Source organism: Scleropages formosus, chromosome 1 (genome assembly GCF_900964775.1).
Source record: "Scleropages formosus chromosome 1, fSclFor1.1, whole genome shotgun sequence".
Lineage (NCBI taxonomy): Eukaryota > Metazoa > Chordata > Actinopteri > Osteoglossiformes > Osteoglossidae > Scleropages > Scleropages formosus.
In genome coordinates, this window is record NC_041806.1 from 14399718 (window position 1) to 14416350 (window position 16633).

The 16633-nt window shown below is 42.1% G+C and overlaps 1 long non-coding RNA gene across 1 annotated transcript in view; it reads right to left on the reverse strand.

The window, feature by feature from the left end:
• LOC108937933 (uncharacterized) overlaps window positions 1-16432 on the reverse strand; it is a 32962-nt gene extending 16530 nt beyond the window's left edge. The window contains exons 1-4 of the long non-coding RNA XR_001966378.2: window positions 16351-16432; window positions 16139-16185; window positions 4724-4819; window positions 2254-2309 (exon numbers count right to left, since the gene is read on the reverse strand). This is a non-coding gene — a long non-coding RNA (uncharacterized LOC108937933). The remainder of the gene's footprint in view (window positions 1-2253; window positions 2310-4723; window positions 4820-16138; window positions 16186-16350) is intronic.
• Between the last annotated feature and the right edge of the window lie 201 nt (window positions 16433-16633).

Consider the following 16633-nt stretch of genomic DNA (forward strand, 5'->3'; position numbering starts at 1 on the left):
ATAACTATACATATACATATACACATACACACACACACACACACACAGGTATAACCCAGCAAACAGACTCCTGGTTTACAGATTTTCAGTATAACAGCCCTAGAAAAGTTGTACCCATGTTTGGTATATAGACTGACTGCTCCCAGTATTATGGGCTTTTTCTGGTTTTTGAAGCAGACTTTTCCCTGATGATGCAGAAGTCATGAGCAAATGAGGCACAGACTTTTAAAAGAATGTATGAGAACCTCTTCTTAATTTTGCATTGTTTTCAAGTTTTTTATTAGTTTTGAGAAATGTTTTCCTTTTATTTTTTTTATTTTTGTTTTTTACATGTAAGAGGGGTCTCAAAACTCACCTCTTTCTGATTCACTTCTTCTATGGTCTTGTAAATGCTCGATAAATGCATACATGCTTATTATGCGTAATAATGTTACTTGTGTAACGTATACTGGTTCATGTGGTGGAACGAGACAAATTAACTGTACTCTAGAATCAAGTTTCTGCATCGAGATCTTTTTCTGTTGATATAATGCACTCTGTATTTTTCAGACTTAGTATACGCACTGATTTCAGGGACAAATTAGGTATCTTTTTATAGATACAGTATATATAGTATATATATATTTTTTTTTACTTCATCCATCCATATTATTTAATTTTTTATTTTTTTTTTTACTTACATGCAGAATTCCATAATGGCTGCTTCAGGAAGCTTGCTCTGTTCCCGGAGATACTGAGAAAGACTGACGATCCCAAGGCTGTGACACACGTGGCCAAGTCTCCACTCCTTGACTGTTTTTTTTCCCATCATCCTACCACCCGGGACTCCTGCTGACTGTCCATGATTCATCACTGACTCGCTGCTCTGGGGCACAGCAGGTGGCACAGTTGTGGGCACCAGCCAATCACCTACTTTAGTGGCAGGCATGGACCATCACCTATCTGTAACACAGCTAATCATATACATCTGAGGTGGATGGTGTCAGCCCCGTGTCTCTGAGTTAGGCAATGAGCAGTAATTTTTATCTGATTCAGACAACAGCCAGTTACTTCCAAGTCATGCACAGTACCAGCCAATCATGTACATTTCAGGCAGACAGCAGCCAGTCACTGATGTCTTTGTTGGGCAGGGACCAATAATTCTCATGTAAGTCTACATCAGCCAATCAATAAAATCTGGGCCCAGTGGTAGCCAATCATCTACTGCTGAGGTGGGCAGACAGCAGCCAGTCACTGATGTCTGAATACATGCTGCAGCCAATCAGTTACAGCTCAACAGCAGCAAATAAGCAAGAAACAGAGACCAATCACATTCTTCTCTGCCACACAGCTGGTTGTCTCCAATTACATGTTACAGTGTTACTCAGTTATGCTTCTCCCCCGACTGGAGGATTTGACCAACACTGTTTTTTCCCCCAAAATGTTGTGACCCAGGCTGTGTTACGAGCATTCAATCACTGTCTCTGGCAGTGATTATCCCATGTGGGAAGAGGAATGTGCAACAAAACCCACTTAAGGAGCTAAGCTGTGAACACACAGTACTGCCCCCCCCCCCCCCCCCCCCCCCCCCGTGCACCGCAGGAAGTGTCTTTTCTGGGGATGATCAAGGCAATGTAACCAAGAAGTGTGATGACAGCTGTAGCTTTGAGTGTCTGAATGACATTCAATACACTATTGTTCTTATTGTGCTCCATGTACATGCGTTTCCATCTCAAAGGGCGTATCACACATTTTGCAGAGACATACGTACTTAATTAGGACACACAGTAGCTCTTACCCTAACCCTACATGTTGCTGTGGACAAACAAAAAAACCAAAAAATTAAAAATACATTGCAAAACACAATGCCATAATGTGGTAGGGTGTAGGGTCAAGCCCTCAGGTGGGATACAATACTACTGTATAGATAGATAGATAGATAGATAGATAGATAGATAGATAGATAGATAGATAGATAGATAGATAGATATACTTTATTGATCCCACAAGGGAAATTATTGTGTATGACAGTCTTTCCTGAGTGACATAATGATACAGACACAAAATCCAGTTTGACTTATTAGGATTTTATTCAATAAATATGTTCATCTCCATCAGATGAAAAAGGACAGACATGCTGCATGAATCTGTCCTAGATACACACACACACACACACACACACACACACAGATGGATGCTATCCTGCAAGCCCAGGACACCCAGCTGGCAAAGCAAAACAATTAACGTGAGCAGTGGGGGGGTGCTGTGACTTACCAGACCAGTGGAGGCTGATGCCGGACACAGGACTTCCTTGATGGGTCGAAGTCCTCCTGTTGGTCGAGGCCAATGTGAGTGCAGGGCTGTAACACTCACACACGCATACCGAGGACAACAGGACCCAAGAGCGAATGCTATAAATGTCATAACACAGCCCCTCTGCTGTGACCAAACACAACCCAACAGGCCATGAAGGGCCTCTTTCTTTTCTTCTACTACTTCAGTTTCCCTCTTTTTTTGCTTGTCTTTAATATAAATATTTCATACGTGTGCCTTGTCTCACTGCTCGCATAAAGCATCATTTTGACGCAGAGTGGGTTTCCCAATCCTGACAGAGGGAGTCACAAACTGGAGAGCTTAATGTACTTCCTGTGTCCCCCCTCCTCTCCCCTGTCCCCACCACTATGACCAAAATAACAAACAGATGGTGGAGCGCTGCAGGTCTGGCTGTGCTGCGGGGGCGGGGCAAGAGGCGAGAAAGGCATCAAAAGGGTGGGACTTCCCCTGACCTGTGCCCCCTCCGGCTGGACAGTGTCACAAACAAAGTGACACAGGGGGTCTCAGGTCCCTCCGAGACAAGTATGACTCACCTGATTTACATCATCCTTACAGACTGTGTACTAGAGACCATGGATGTGTCTGGGGGTGTTTTTGATCCAGTTTCACTGCACAGTTACATGATGTGGTTTATTTACTAATCAGCACATTTGGTCTACATGTTTGGTCTCCTTCCAATCAAAAGACCTAGGTTCAAATCCCACCTCCTGCTGTAGTACGCAAGATTGAGGTACTAAGTCTGAATTGAGACAGTAAAAATTATCCTGCTTTATAAATGAGTTAATCAGTGTAAGTAGCTTAGTGTATAAACCTCACATTGTGTGTCACTTTGGAAAATGCTGTTAAATAAATAATAATGTTTACAATAAAAATCATCATTTAGCAACTGGAAGATTTGTTTGGAAATTTCTGCATTCTGGTGAAATGATTTATTATTATATCTGATTACATTTAGATTAATTCATTTATCAGATGCTTTTTTTCTAAATCAAATTACTTTTTTAACAATCAACTTAAAGTGATTACAGTTATTTATTAATTTATACAGCAGAGTAATTTTTACTGGAGAAATTTAGGGTAAGTACCTTGATAAAGAGCACTAAAACCAAAGGTGGGATTCAAACCGGCAACTTGAGTCCCAAAGTGGCACCTTTAACCACTATGGTGACTCTTCCAGAAACTGGTATCCCAGTCACTCCTGGAGGGGCAACAGTTAATGTTCATTGCTCAAACAAGAGAAAAAGAGGAGAAAATTCCTGTAAGACACATGATATAAATGTTTCCCTCCAGGCAATTTGCAGATGTGAAATATAATATACACTATATTGTAGATTATTGTATATATTATTAGATCAGTAGCAGAGTAGGATACCTAAATGCATTTAATAAACAAGCATATATTATATTTTAGTATGTATACTAGAATATACTTATCAATTCTAATATAATATATAATTAATTAATTATATTAGTTTATTAAATATATTTATGTTTGCACTTTCTATTGCCAAATCAGCTCTTTGAAAATTTAATTTAATTTTCTGCTGATATTGTGGTTCTGCTTGTTTTTATTCATTATTAGGCTGTTATTACCTTCAGGTACAGTATATGAGAAAGACATTATAACAACGATATTCTTGAAATATTCCACTGAATGTCATTTTGTAGGCTGACTGTAACCCTAGTAAACTGGACTGTTGTTCTTCTGGTGACATTACAATGAAGGCAAAAATGCTGTCACATTCGTAGACTAAATTTATTGTATTTTATTGTATTTTATTGCACGGGGGTGCGGTGCTGCTCTCTGGTGGGTCTGGGGTTCGAGTCCCGCTTGGGGCGCCCTGCGACAGACTGGCGTCTCGTCCTGGGTGTGTCCCCTCCCCCCCTAGCCATACGCCCTGCGCTGCTGGATTAGGCTCTGGCTCCCCCGCGACCCCGTATGGGACAAGCAGCTCAGAAAGTGTGCGTGTGTGTGTGTGTGTGAAGGGGGGTGTGATGGTGTGGCAGGTTTGGCCAGTGTCTGCTGGGTGGCGGGTCTGGGGTTTGAGCCCTGCTTGGAGTGCTGTGGACTGCTGTCTCGTCCAGGGTCTGTCCCCCTGCCCCCTTTGGCCTTGCACCCTGTGTTGCTGGGTAGGCTCCAGCTCACCGCGACCCCACTCGGGACAAGCGGTTGTAGACATTGTGTGTGTGTGTATTTCACTCTATTTTATAACTGCTTTTCAATTTGCTATGTGAATGTCATTTCTTTAATTTCTTTCAGATTAAAGCATATTACTTTGGTAGAAACTTAAAGTAAAAATATATTTCACAGTGGCTTTTAAAGAGCTGAGCTGTTTCCACATCTAACAGTCAGTGGTTGTGGGTCTGTCCAGAACCATGAATGCTCCAGTACCGACAGTGGCACACTCACCCACTACATCAGAAAGCTCAGCTGGAATCTGAGGTCCTTCAGCAACTCCATCAGGTTGTGACCCCACCCTGCTATGGTGCGAGATCCTCGGCCCCTCTGAGGGAAAGAGAGAGAGACAGACAGAGACAGAGGTGGGGGGTACAAGGATGTGGGGGCAACAGACAAAAGTACACTTTAAGCAGGGGGTGGGGAGCAGTGTCGCACATGTTGAGGCACATTCACTTGCATCTTTTGTATGTGTTTCAGCGGCGTGCTGCATGTAAGCGCAGAGAGTCACAGCTCTATCACACCACAGTTCAGGGCTCTAAGAGGATTTCGCATGTCGAATGTGTGTACAGAGATAACACACTGTTTACCTGTGAAAACGGTAAAACCGCGGTAAGCCGGATTTGGAGTGAAAGATTTACCGCCCAGCCCTAGGATGAGTAGTAAGGGGGGAACATATGGGGATGGAATATATTTCATAATTCAAATATTAGCCAAAATACAGAGAATGTATTTCAACACATGTTGCAATATGTTACTTTGTATAACAAATTTATAATCATATATGACATATAATGGAGAATGTAGATATACATATATGAATTTCTCTCTAAATATATTTTTGATATATGCTACATGTACTATTGGGGCCACTTTCACATATCTTCTGTATATTTGATGTGTTCTGTAAAGGTGGTAACGCTAGGGCGACTCAGTGGAGGCGAGGGAGGCTGGGTGGTATGGGGTCATACTGGGAGCACGGTGGAGCCATGAGGCAAAGGTGCGGAAAGGAGGTCACACTGGGGGCACTGTGCCACTTCTTTGTATCATGGGAGGTCCTTGCTCTGCACCCTGGTTGCTGTTCGCTGAAGCACAGTGTGGTTGTTTGACCTTTGTCCTCCCCATTTCCCTCTTCAAAGCGGACGCCATCCAGCCAAAATGGTCTCAAACACATTTATTCACACACAGAAACACACTAAGAAGAAAACAACCTGCCTTCGAACATATGGAATGGGTCTGACCTACTGCTCCGAGACAGAACTCTGATGGTCATCCATGGATGAGTGAAACACTATCATCCTTCACTCATTTATTGTAGTAAACAGCTAAAAAGGATTCCTTTTCATAGTATACTACATTTAGTAATTTAGCTGACGCTTTTCTCCAAAGTGACTGACAATGTTATGGTTACCATTATTAGAAGCTTACAATAACTTACCCATTTATACAGCTGGGTAATTTTTACTGGAGCAATTTAGGATAAGTACCTTGCTCAAGACTACTACTATTGGAAGTAGGGACTGAACGTTTGAGCTTTGGGTCCAAAGGCAGCAGCTCTAACCACACGCTACCATTGCCTTGTAACTAAAGGATCTGGATTTGAATCCCCATTCCTTGATCAAGAAACTCACCCTGGCCTGATACAGTAAAAAGTACCCTGCTAATGTCGCCTCACCATAATGCATGTGGATGTGACCAGACTCCCCAGAACAGTGACTGTAGCAATCTGCACAGAGCACTTCAGCTACGATAACATCTCCTATGTGTGCCAAACACAGGGGTCTCAGGGTTGAAGCCTGATACCAATTGCCAAGCGCCGGCGCATCCGAACCACACACCATGTTCGTCTTGGACTGAGAAGGACCACTGAAATGGGGCCTGACACTTCTCATTGAGGCTGGTGGCGCTACATGATACTGCTGGGGTGCCAAAGGGATGGCTGCGCTTCCTGCTCCAACCCCTCAGCACCCGTTCCTGGGCCCTCCTCACCTCTCAAAAACTAATGAGTAGCATATGAAGTCATTTGCACTCTGCGTAAATCTCAGCACCAAATCAGCCCCATAGCACTACACTTCTTCCACCCTGCTTGACAGAAGGAATCAAGCTCTCCTCTAGCATCCTTTCATTTGCTTTATGTCTCACATATGTTCTCAAACCCAAACACTTCAAACTTAGACTCATTTGTCCATAATACCCTTTTCCAGTCATCCACCGTCCAATGTCTGTGCTCTTTTGCCCATTTTAACCTTTTCTTTTTATTTGAAAGTTTCAGATATGACTTTTTTAAGGCCAACATTTCAGAGTCTTCTTGCACATAATACTGGTATTTGGCATGTAGTATTTAAGGAAGCAGCTAACGGAAGACCTCTAAGGCATCTTTTTCTCAGACTACAGACTCAGATGTACTTATTCTCTTGTACAGTTGGGCAACTGGGTTTTCTGCTTCTTTTTCTATGCCATTCAGATGCAGTCTGCCAGCTTCTTTTGACACAGTAGTGGACACCTTTGTATGGAATCTTCAGTTTCTTCAGACAATCTGACACATTAAGCAATAATATCCATTTGCAATGTTAGTAATGATATCTTGGTTATATTTTAAAAATCAATTTAATGGTACCTTAATTAAAAAAGTATCAGTTCTTTCAAAACTATAAAAATTTCTGGGTGACTCCATACTTTTGAATGTTAGCGAATGTATAGAGTATCATTTATAATATTACATTTCTTATCTGCACACTGCACTCTCTCTTACGGATTTTTTCTTCTCTTTTCTCCAGTTTAAATCGTGAGCTGTAAGTGTTGCCCCTCCAGGAGCGATTGGGACACCTGTTTATGGGAGGGAGAGGAGATTTTCCAATTTGATCAAAAAGATTGTTACCAGAATGCAAAACATTTCAAAAAAGGTAAGTAGGTATTACAAAATGATTGTTATTATTAACCATTATGTATCTGGCAGGTTATTCCAAAGTGATGGAGTGTTTTTATACTAAGATACTGAAAATGAATTTCCTATACTATATACTTCTACTCCTGGGTGAGTACCTCAATCAAAGGTACTTCAGCAAGAGGTGGGATTCAAACCTGGGTCCTTCAAATGATTTACAGTATTGAGCTGGAGTGTACCACAGAAAACCATGGTGTCCTCTCTATGTCCCGTTGCCCTCCATGATCCTCATGTATGTCAGCTCTGACCCCAAGTCAAAGGGCCCTGGGGGCAGCCAGGGTTGAAATCCAGGGGGACATCGCCTGAAGACAAACACAGCCAAGCTAAAGTGGCCTTAACACTGTCGCCGTGACAACTGAGTGTACTGCCAAGAGCAGTATGAGGACCTATATGACCTGTGAGCAAAGTCTACAGGTTCGAATGACAGACGTGACCAAAGCACATGACTAGCTTCAATGCGCTTCAGAGCCTTGATTAAATTGCATCCTAAGTGTAGCATAAAAAGAAAAATAATAAGTGGTCCTAGGTAACTCAACATCAGCAGCAAAATCAGCAATACTGACATTGCTAACAATAAGAGCAGCCCTAGTAACTGAATCCACCTTCTGAGAAGCGCACAACAACCTGGAGCCTCCTCAGCATCAGCACTGACTCCAACAATATGTTTGGATCAAACCAACCACAGGTCATGTGTTGAACAACATGGGACGGGCAGCATCAGGAAGACATTAAGAACAGTTAATAAACCAGCTTTATGCTAGTTCAAACACAGTAATTAATGTAAGGGGGGAATCGTACAACAAGCTGTGTTTGGATCAGAACCCCCTCACCTGTGCGGCCTATGCAGGAAAGATTGCAAGAAGAACGACCAGTCACGCACAACCAAAAACGTTATGCAATCAAACTGGCTGTGCAGTCCCCTTATCAGTTTCACAGCTGTATTGCATTAAATATGAATATATGAATCGTATGTATATGTTTCGCCTTTAAACACAGTCACTATTACACTTGTATATAATAGCAGTGCATTAGTCAGAATGCTACTCTTTTTGGCTGGTTCATGTATTTATTACCAATTTTTATATTAATATATCAAATACACAACTGATACTGTGTATCAATATCACAGTTGTGTTTTGTATTATTGATACTGATAAGCATAGACAGCAAACAGGTGTAGGAACCTGTCTTGCTGTCACCAAAGAAATGATACCTCAGGAGGAAATTGCACTGGCACTGGCACAGTCAATAGCACTGCTGTCTTACAGTGCCTGGGTGGTGCAAGAGGACATGGCTTCGATCCCCGCTCAGTTTGTATGTTCAGGCACGTTCTTCTCGCGTCTGTGTGGGTTTCCTCCCACAGTCCAGAGACATGCTGTTCAGGTTCACCCATAGTGTGTGAGTGATGGAGAGAGTGTGTGTGCAGTACTGACACTGTAAGTAACCTTGGTGAATAGAGTGTGTGGGCTGATAACACTACATAGAGTTTGTTGGAAGTGGCTTTGAAGAAAAGTGTCTGCTAAATGAAGCAATGTAAACCAGAACCAAGGGCCCTTGGTCACACCCGTCTCTCTCTGGTTCCTCCTATCCCCAGATTCATTGTTTTAGCCATTTGTTACCTTTCACTCGGCACCCATTTGCAGGCAAGCCCCCCCGCAGGAAATCTGCAGTCAGACGGGATGAGAACCACTGACACCCACAGGTAACATGGCTGAGAGCAGCATGGCAAATAAAACCCTTCAATGTCTAATAATGACTCCATGAAATTATACTGAACTCATCACAGCTGGAAAGGATGTATATATAATTATGAAATATATATAAAAAAAATGAAATTAGTTAAGCCTGAGCTGAGTTCCAGAACATCAGCCCTGAATCTAATTGTGATTCTTAAAATTATAACTATTGTTTTCATAACTTTCATTGTATAAGCAACACCACAGCCAATTGAAAACTGTCCAAAATTATGATTCCATTGAGGAAACTACTTTTAGTTTTTAATACTGAAGTGATTTAATTTAGGAGGGGGTGCGGTGGCATAGTGGGTTGGACCACAGTCCTGCTCTCTGGTGAGTCTGGGGTTCGAGTCCCGCTTGGGGTGCCTTGCAACGGACTGGCGTCCTGTCCTGGGTGTGTCCCCTCCCCCTCCGGCCTTACACCCTGTGTTACTATGTAGGCTCCGGTTCCCCGTGACCCCATATGGGACAAGCGGTTCTGAAAATGTGTGTGTGTGTGTGTGTGTGATTTAATTTTTGAAAAATGTCATTCACCATATTCACTATAGTCTCATGACCATCTAATGCAAATACTGATAAAGCTGTATATATAGTCCTTTTGCAATTTTTTCAGTTTTTTTTACACATTCTCCCACACTTTTTTTGTTTTTTTTTTTTTTTTTTTTTTTACTTTTTTAAGGGTTGCAAAAACCAAATATGTTTTTTAAGCAAAGAAACAAAGTCAGGGAAACTGGAAGAAGTAATAACCGAACACTGGACATTTTTCCCTCACTCAGTTTGTGTGTCATTGTGTCACTTTGAAGAACATGGTGTGTTGCACTGACCAGGGATTTTTTACCTTTTTTTCACTGCTAGGGGCTGCGGGTGGTGGGCTGGGGTGGGTTCCTGTTGTTTGTCTGTTTTTCATCGGGGTAAACATTTGCTCTGGTTCTGATCTCTGGGGCAGGAACACGGATCAGAGACATGCAGCGGAAACCGCAGACCCAGCTGTGGCTCATTAGCGGGCTGCCGGGGGGGGGGTACTCCTCCCCCCCGCGCTACTACACAACACACCGTACCACACAACAGCCAGACGACATCATACCTATCTGTGTTCACCCCAACCTCTGCAAGGCTACAAACCAGGTTTCACACTGATAATCATTTTCACTAGCCAATCTCACAGAATATCAATTAATCTATTGATCGTTCATCAACAACTGCTCATCCAGTGCAGGATCACAGTGATTTGGAACCAATCCTTGAAGCACAGTGCATGAGGCAGGGTGCACCCTAGATAGGGCACCAGTTTATCGCAGAGAAATTATACATACACAAAGGGCAATTTAAAGTCACCAGTCGACCTGAAACACATGTATTTGGAGTGCGGGAGAAAATCAGAGCAAATCCATGGGTAGAACATACAACGTGAGCAGGACTCCAAGCAGCCCAGGAGCTGTGTGGCACCAAAGCTACCCGCTCTTCCGCAACACTGCTCCCAAAATACCTTTCGTTAAAACAATCTGAGTTACACTTTCCTGTAAACCCCCAGCAGGGGATCATGTTTAAAGTGACCTCCTCCATCCACCCCCAGACTGGGTCTATTTCCATTGTCTGCTTGTTGAGTGTAAAGGAGTTCAATTCCAACCCATGTATGTGTCTGCACGTGCATACATGTGTGTAATGACACAACAATGCCATGACACACAACGATCCGAGTGAACACACCTCACTGTTAGCATGACGTAGCTGTTTTGGGTGAAATAAAAGCAAAGATGCAGCGATGATACGACTTCATGCGCTAATTTTTCTCGGCAACTTGAACAAAACGATCCAATGAGCAGTGACTTGTTCGACCCTCTTTGACCTCTGCCAATTTTTATCTTTTTTAATGGTTCTTGTTTAACTTTGAGGATTAGACTTTAATTTTGAAGTGACTCCTGCCGACAGTGATGAATAAGCTGCATGGACGAGAACTTAAATTACCTGCTCCCCAGGGGCTGCGGATGCAAGGGCCACATGCCCCCTAATGCACACTGAGAAAGGGCCTCTCAGCACTTGCCTTCTAAATCCACCTCTGCCCCCGCCCCCACCAATCAGCCTCCATTGCCTCTTTGGACACACTGCTGCCCCTACACTCACAATGGGCCAGACTGGAATATTTAAGTTATTAGGAATGTAAGAAAAACAATGCACATCAATGTTCTTTCACACTTTCCAGAAGTTTCCTTGTTCACAGGGGGGCCTGCACAATAGAAGTGTCTCATAAACACTCTCAGACGTTAAGGAACATTCTTCCAGTTTAGAACAGAAAACACACTCCATGTAATTTCAGCCGTGCACATGCTTTCTACTTCACACACACACACACAAACACACACAAAGCACAAAATGAAGGTCCCTGGGGAGTCTCTGTGCAGGGGTGCTCTTATCACAAGACCTTGATGACCCCTCTTCAACATGGGGGTCTATTGCAGGAAGTGCTGCTTCAGGGGTGGGGGGGGTGTGGTAATGTCTCAACGGCAACGTAACGTCCCCTGCAGGAAATTGGGGGTATTTGCGCAAAGAAGTGCAAGGAGGTGCATCTCAGCTCTGCACTTCCTCCCTGGTTCACATGGAGCACCAACTTGGGATGGTACCTTCATGTGGTACACACAACATGTACAGAGCATACACACCACCTACAGAAAATACACCATCTACACAGGATACACAACATGTACGAAACACACACCACCTACAGAGAATAACAATAGCTGTCAAACACACCCACACAACCTCTAGTCTAGACTCTAGTCTCAAACTCCTGTAATTTCAGTGTTGTCGTCTTGATGCTATGGTGTTGTTTACTGGTGTTTTACCGTGATTTTACAGTTTCTCATTGCGGCCCCTTTCATCTTTCCCCGTGAAAGGCATTATTGCTTGGTAAAAGGTATTGATGATGTCATGGAAACACCCTGGGGGGATTATCAGACTCCCCAAAATTCCACTCATACAGGTGAAATTCTGAAAATTACTTTTAAAAGGAGGCGCGTGCGGCACAAACATCAGGGTGAAAAACGGAAAATTAATTCATAAGTGTCGGAAATGATTCCTACAAGCGCCCGGACTGTTTGACGCACACATGGAAAAAATTTAAATTATAATGATGTTTACGATACTGAAATCAAACTGTTAATTCAGTCGGGATTACCGAAACCACCCTGAACTCCGAGAAACACCTGAAAATGTTAATTATATAAACGAATTATCGTAAACACAGATCGCGTCGTCCAGCATTAAACCGAAATGATCTGCATATTTTATTATCCGAATGCTCATGAGTACCGTTAAGGTAGCGTCTCAGACCAGTGCACTCCTATGTACAAAAAAATCAGAAATACGAACAAACTTTCTGTATTATTTCAAAACGATAAATTACGCTCTGGGCGCAAATGCGTTGCCAAATATTAAGCATAAGAAAATATAATAATAATAATAATAATAATAATAATAATAATAATAATAATAATAATAATCGTGGTTTTAACCATTTTAAGAAAAAATAAACTCCACTGCGTTCAGCATGTTCATTTTGTATTTATAATGCAAATGTATTTATGTTTTATACTCTCAACCGAGTTTTTTTGCTCATTTCGCTTTGACTTCTTCCAGAAAAGGAAGTCGGATTTATTTTTATTCGATACGTTTTTCGCTGGTTTCCACAGTAAGAGAATATTCGTAGAATCAAGTCCAAATGACGCTAAATATATAAGGAGATACACCTGATATTGAAACCATACTCAGAACGGTTCGGTGTGTGAAGAATGCATGAAGATGATATGTAATCCATGTGCACTCTGGAATACAGATGTGCAATCGGACCCAGGCTCGTTAAACTGTGTAACGTGTCAGTGACATGCGATGATCAATAAGCAGATCAACTTTCCCGGTACATCGGGGACCACGAAGTAAAAACAGGCTGAATTTAGAACTTTTCTCTGAACCATTGTGTTCTCTCAGGGGGACAGATGCAGTTTTTAAATTAAAGTAGTTTAAATATTACTTAAAGCGCAGCCATTGTCCATGTGTCAGGGATATAACATAAAGTTTAATACACACAGTAGTAACATCGGGCGTTAACAAGGGAAGGGATCACACAGAACACGCAAACACGCAGATAGATACGCAAACACAAAGTCACAGTGAGTGAAGTAGGAACCAGTGGACTGAGATCACCTCACTTTGTACAGTTACCTACCACTGGTGGGGTAACAAGAACACATTATTATTACTATTATTATTATTATTATTATTATTATTATTATTATTATTATTATTACTATTTCCGACTACAATGCAGTTGCACCTCCTAAAAATAGAGAACTATCGGTAGAAAAGTCCCAATAGATACAGTAGATACAGCTGGCAGAGTGTCCCCGGGGCTCTTGGGAGTATGTGTGTGTGTGTGTGTGTGTGTGTGTGTGTGTGTGCGCGCGCGTCTGTTTGTCTCAACAGAAAAGAAAGCGGAGAGTTTGCGGTAATAATAAAATTAGCCTACATAAACTAACAAGATTTTTTACTTGTAAAATATATTTTTTCATAGCACTTAAAAAGTTTATTATTATTATTATTATTATTATTATTATTATTATTATTTATTTTTTATTTATTTTTATTATTATTATTACAATAAAGCTTATTACAAATTTATAATTTAATTGAATTTATTCTACTTATACTAACTCACTATGTATTCAATTCTACAAAAAGTTTATGAAAACTCCGCTAATTTCACTCATTGGATTATCAGGCATAGAAAAAAACACTAAAAATATAAAAATATGCACGAAAAAGATGCGTTCGTGAATGTTGTTTACTTGCTGTATTTCTAACTTCATTTATTTAACTCCATATCCTAAATAGTAATTATGTTGTATGCACCGCTTTATAACAAACTAAAATAATAGACTACATGCAATTAATTATTTTAACATAAATATGACTTTAACACACTTACGGCCTCTAAGAACAAATTTCAGTGCAGAGTAACATCCCTATTCACGGGAACAACATAAAAAGAATAAAAATTGCACATTTATTTTTATACTGACGTTACATGTAATTTATGCAGTATCGGATTTTTTGGAACACTGTTTGCCTCGCGGATATGTTTAAACACAATTTATTATTATTTTTTTTTTTTAAATTCCACTTTTTCATCTTCGAACAAACGTATTATTACTGAGTATTCATGGAGATCCCAGAAGGACCGCAAAGATGTGATCAGATGATGGTATCACTGCATGATTATATGATGTATTGATAACTGATACACAGACTTTCGTCATCTGCCTGCGATTTTTTTCTGTTCTCAAAGTGAGTTTTTAACGAATGTTTGAGAAAACGAATTGTTTTACTGAATTTTAATAAGAGCAGCATAGGTGACCGCAGTGAAGAACACCGTTTGCTGAATTTACAAACCATATTTCCACCGAATCACTTGATTTAAACTTTAATTTATCTTAATTGAAGTGTCGCAGCTATAGTCAATATATATACTCAATATAAGGTGAAGTAAATGTAAAATTCTTTCTCAGAAGCATTCAAAAATCGTGTGTGTGCGAGCACGGGTAGAGTCAAAAAACTATTTGTCTGCCTTGAAAATATTTATCCAGGATGTTACAACATAGATTGTGATTTAGACTTCTATCGACAGTAAAATAGTAAGTATTACAAAAAATGCAGTAAATATGTTTACCGGAAAGCATCCATATCACTCCAATTGATTTGTAAGGACATCCCCCTTGATATTTTGAAATTTGAAGAGGATATGCAGTTATTACTGAGGACCCATGAAGCGCTTTACTGCACCATCTATTAAAACCAGATGATACTCCTTCTCAGTTCAACACAACACAGTCTCAGTAAAACAGTTTAACACACACTCTCCCAGTCACACACCGCCCTATCAGTCGGGGGAGTCTTAACGTGTGCTTTTCAGGCACATGAATAAATCCTCCTTTTACGGATACGGTCCTTCATTTTTCATAGGAAACTTTCGCTTGTGTGTAGTTTTCACTGTTACACCCAGTTAAAGTCCAGTGTGGTTGTGGTGTACTGGAGGAGAGCAGTATAAGAAAAACACAAAGTTAGCGTAAGATCGGCGTAATACGTGTGAAACGTTAGTTTAATCTAAATATAACACCAGCGCACTGTTAGTGCACCGTTTGTGTAACGCCAGTGTAAGGTTCGTAACTGTACAATAACGTCCAGGGTAATTCTCCTGGTCGAGGGCAGCGATCAGCCGTCCGATAGTTAAAGCTTGATATATGGAAAAAAAACGTAATGAAACACATTAAATATTAATAATGAAGAATGAGTTAACCCTTCTCAATTAAAAAGGAAGATTTTTACATTAAATATATTCATCATGTGCTTGTTATATTCAGTTCATACAGTCGCTTACAATTCACCAGCTGCTCTACACCTTGGGTAAATCAAGGTATGTACAGCAGTGTACAGGAAGTGTGCTTTAATGACAGCAAAGTGTGTACTGTCTTAGCACACCGCCTGTGTGTGTACTGTCGGTGCGTGAACTGTCTGTGTGTGTACTGCGTGCCCGGACTTCGGATGGGTGAACTGATCCTGCAGCCTTGGTGCGTATGTGGGCGCACGGGCGTGTGTGTATGCTGTTTGTTTCTGAGCCTGTGCATATCTAGTGTCTGTCTATGTCAGAGGTGCCCCCCCCCCGTCTCCACGTGCTCTTGTCTGACACTGATGGATGCTCCAATAGTGAGACGGACAGATGTTTGGGCGGATCTAACGGCACGCGGCGCCGGGGGGCTAAAACGTCCCGGATCGGTGAAGTCAGTTCGTACCGGAGTCGGAGAGACCCCCCGCAGCCCGGTGCTGGAGAGCAACACACACAGACACGCACAGAGACAGAAGACCCCCCTCCTGTCCAGGGGTTCGCACATCTGGCAGCAAGGGGACGGGGAGACCACTCACCGGTGTCCGCGTGAAGAACCCCCTCCCGCAGGACGGAGCGCCGAGTTCTGGAAAAGAAGGACAGCCGATCCAGTGATTTTGTTACACTCCCACGCGCAACCACCCATACACTTATATAATCAAAATCTTATACAGCAGCATGTGCACGTGCCGCGTGTGGAATCCCGAAAGGGTCTGGAAGGCTGTTTTCATTATTGTTTTTTAAATCTTACCCTCAGAGGGGGACTGTCTCTCTCTCACACTGACTGTTTCGCCTGCTCAGTGGAGTTCCGTGGACCAGCCTGGGGCTCCTGGCGGGGTTTCGGTCCCGCAGACCCGGAGCGCCTCGAACCAGAGCAGCGCGCCTCTGATTCGCTGCCGGAGCCTTAAATACCTAAATAACCCGGCAGCGCGAGCCACACGGAGACGGGGGGAGAGGAGTGCAGCTGGCAGCAGATCCGCGCCCACGTCCACGTTCACGGAGCAGCCGTGGTGTGCTGAGGGTCCGTCCCCTCT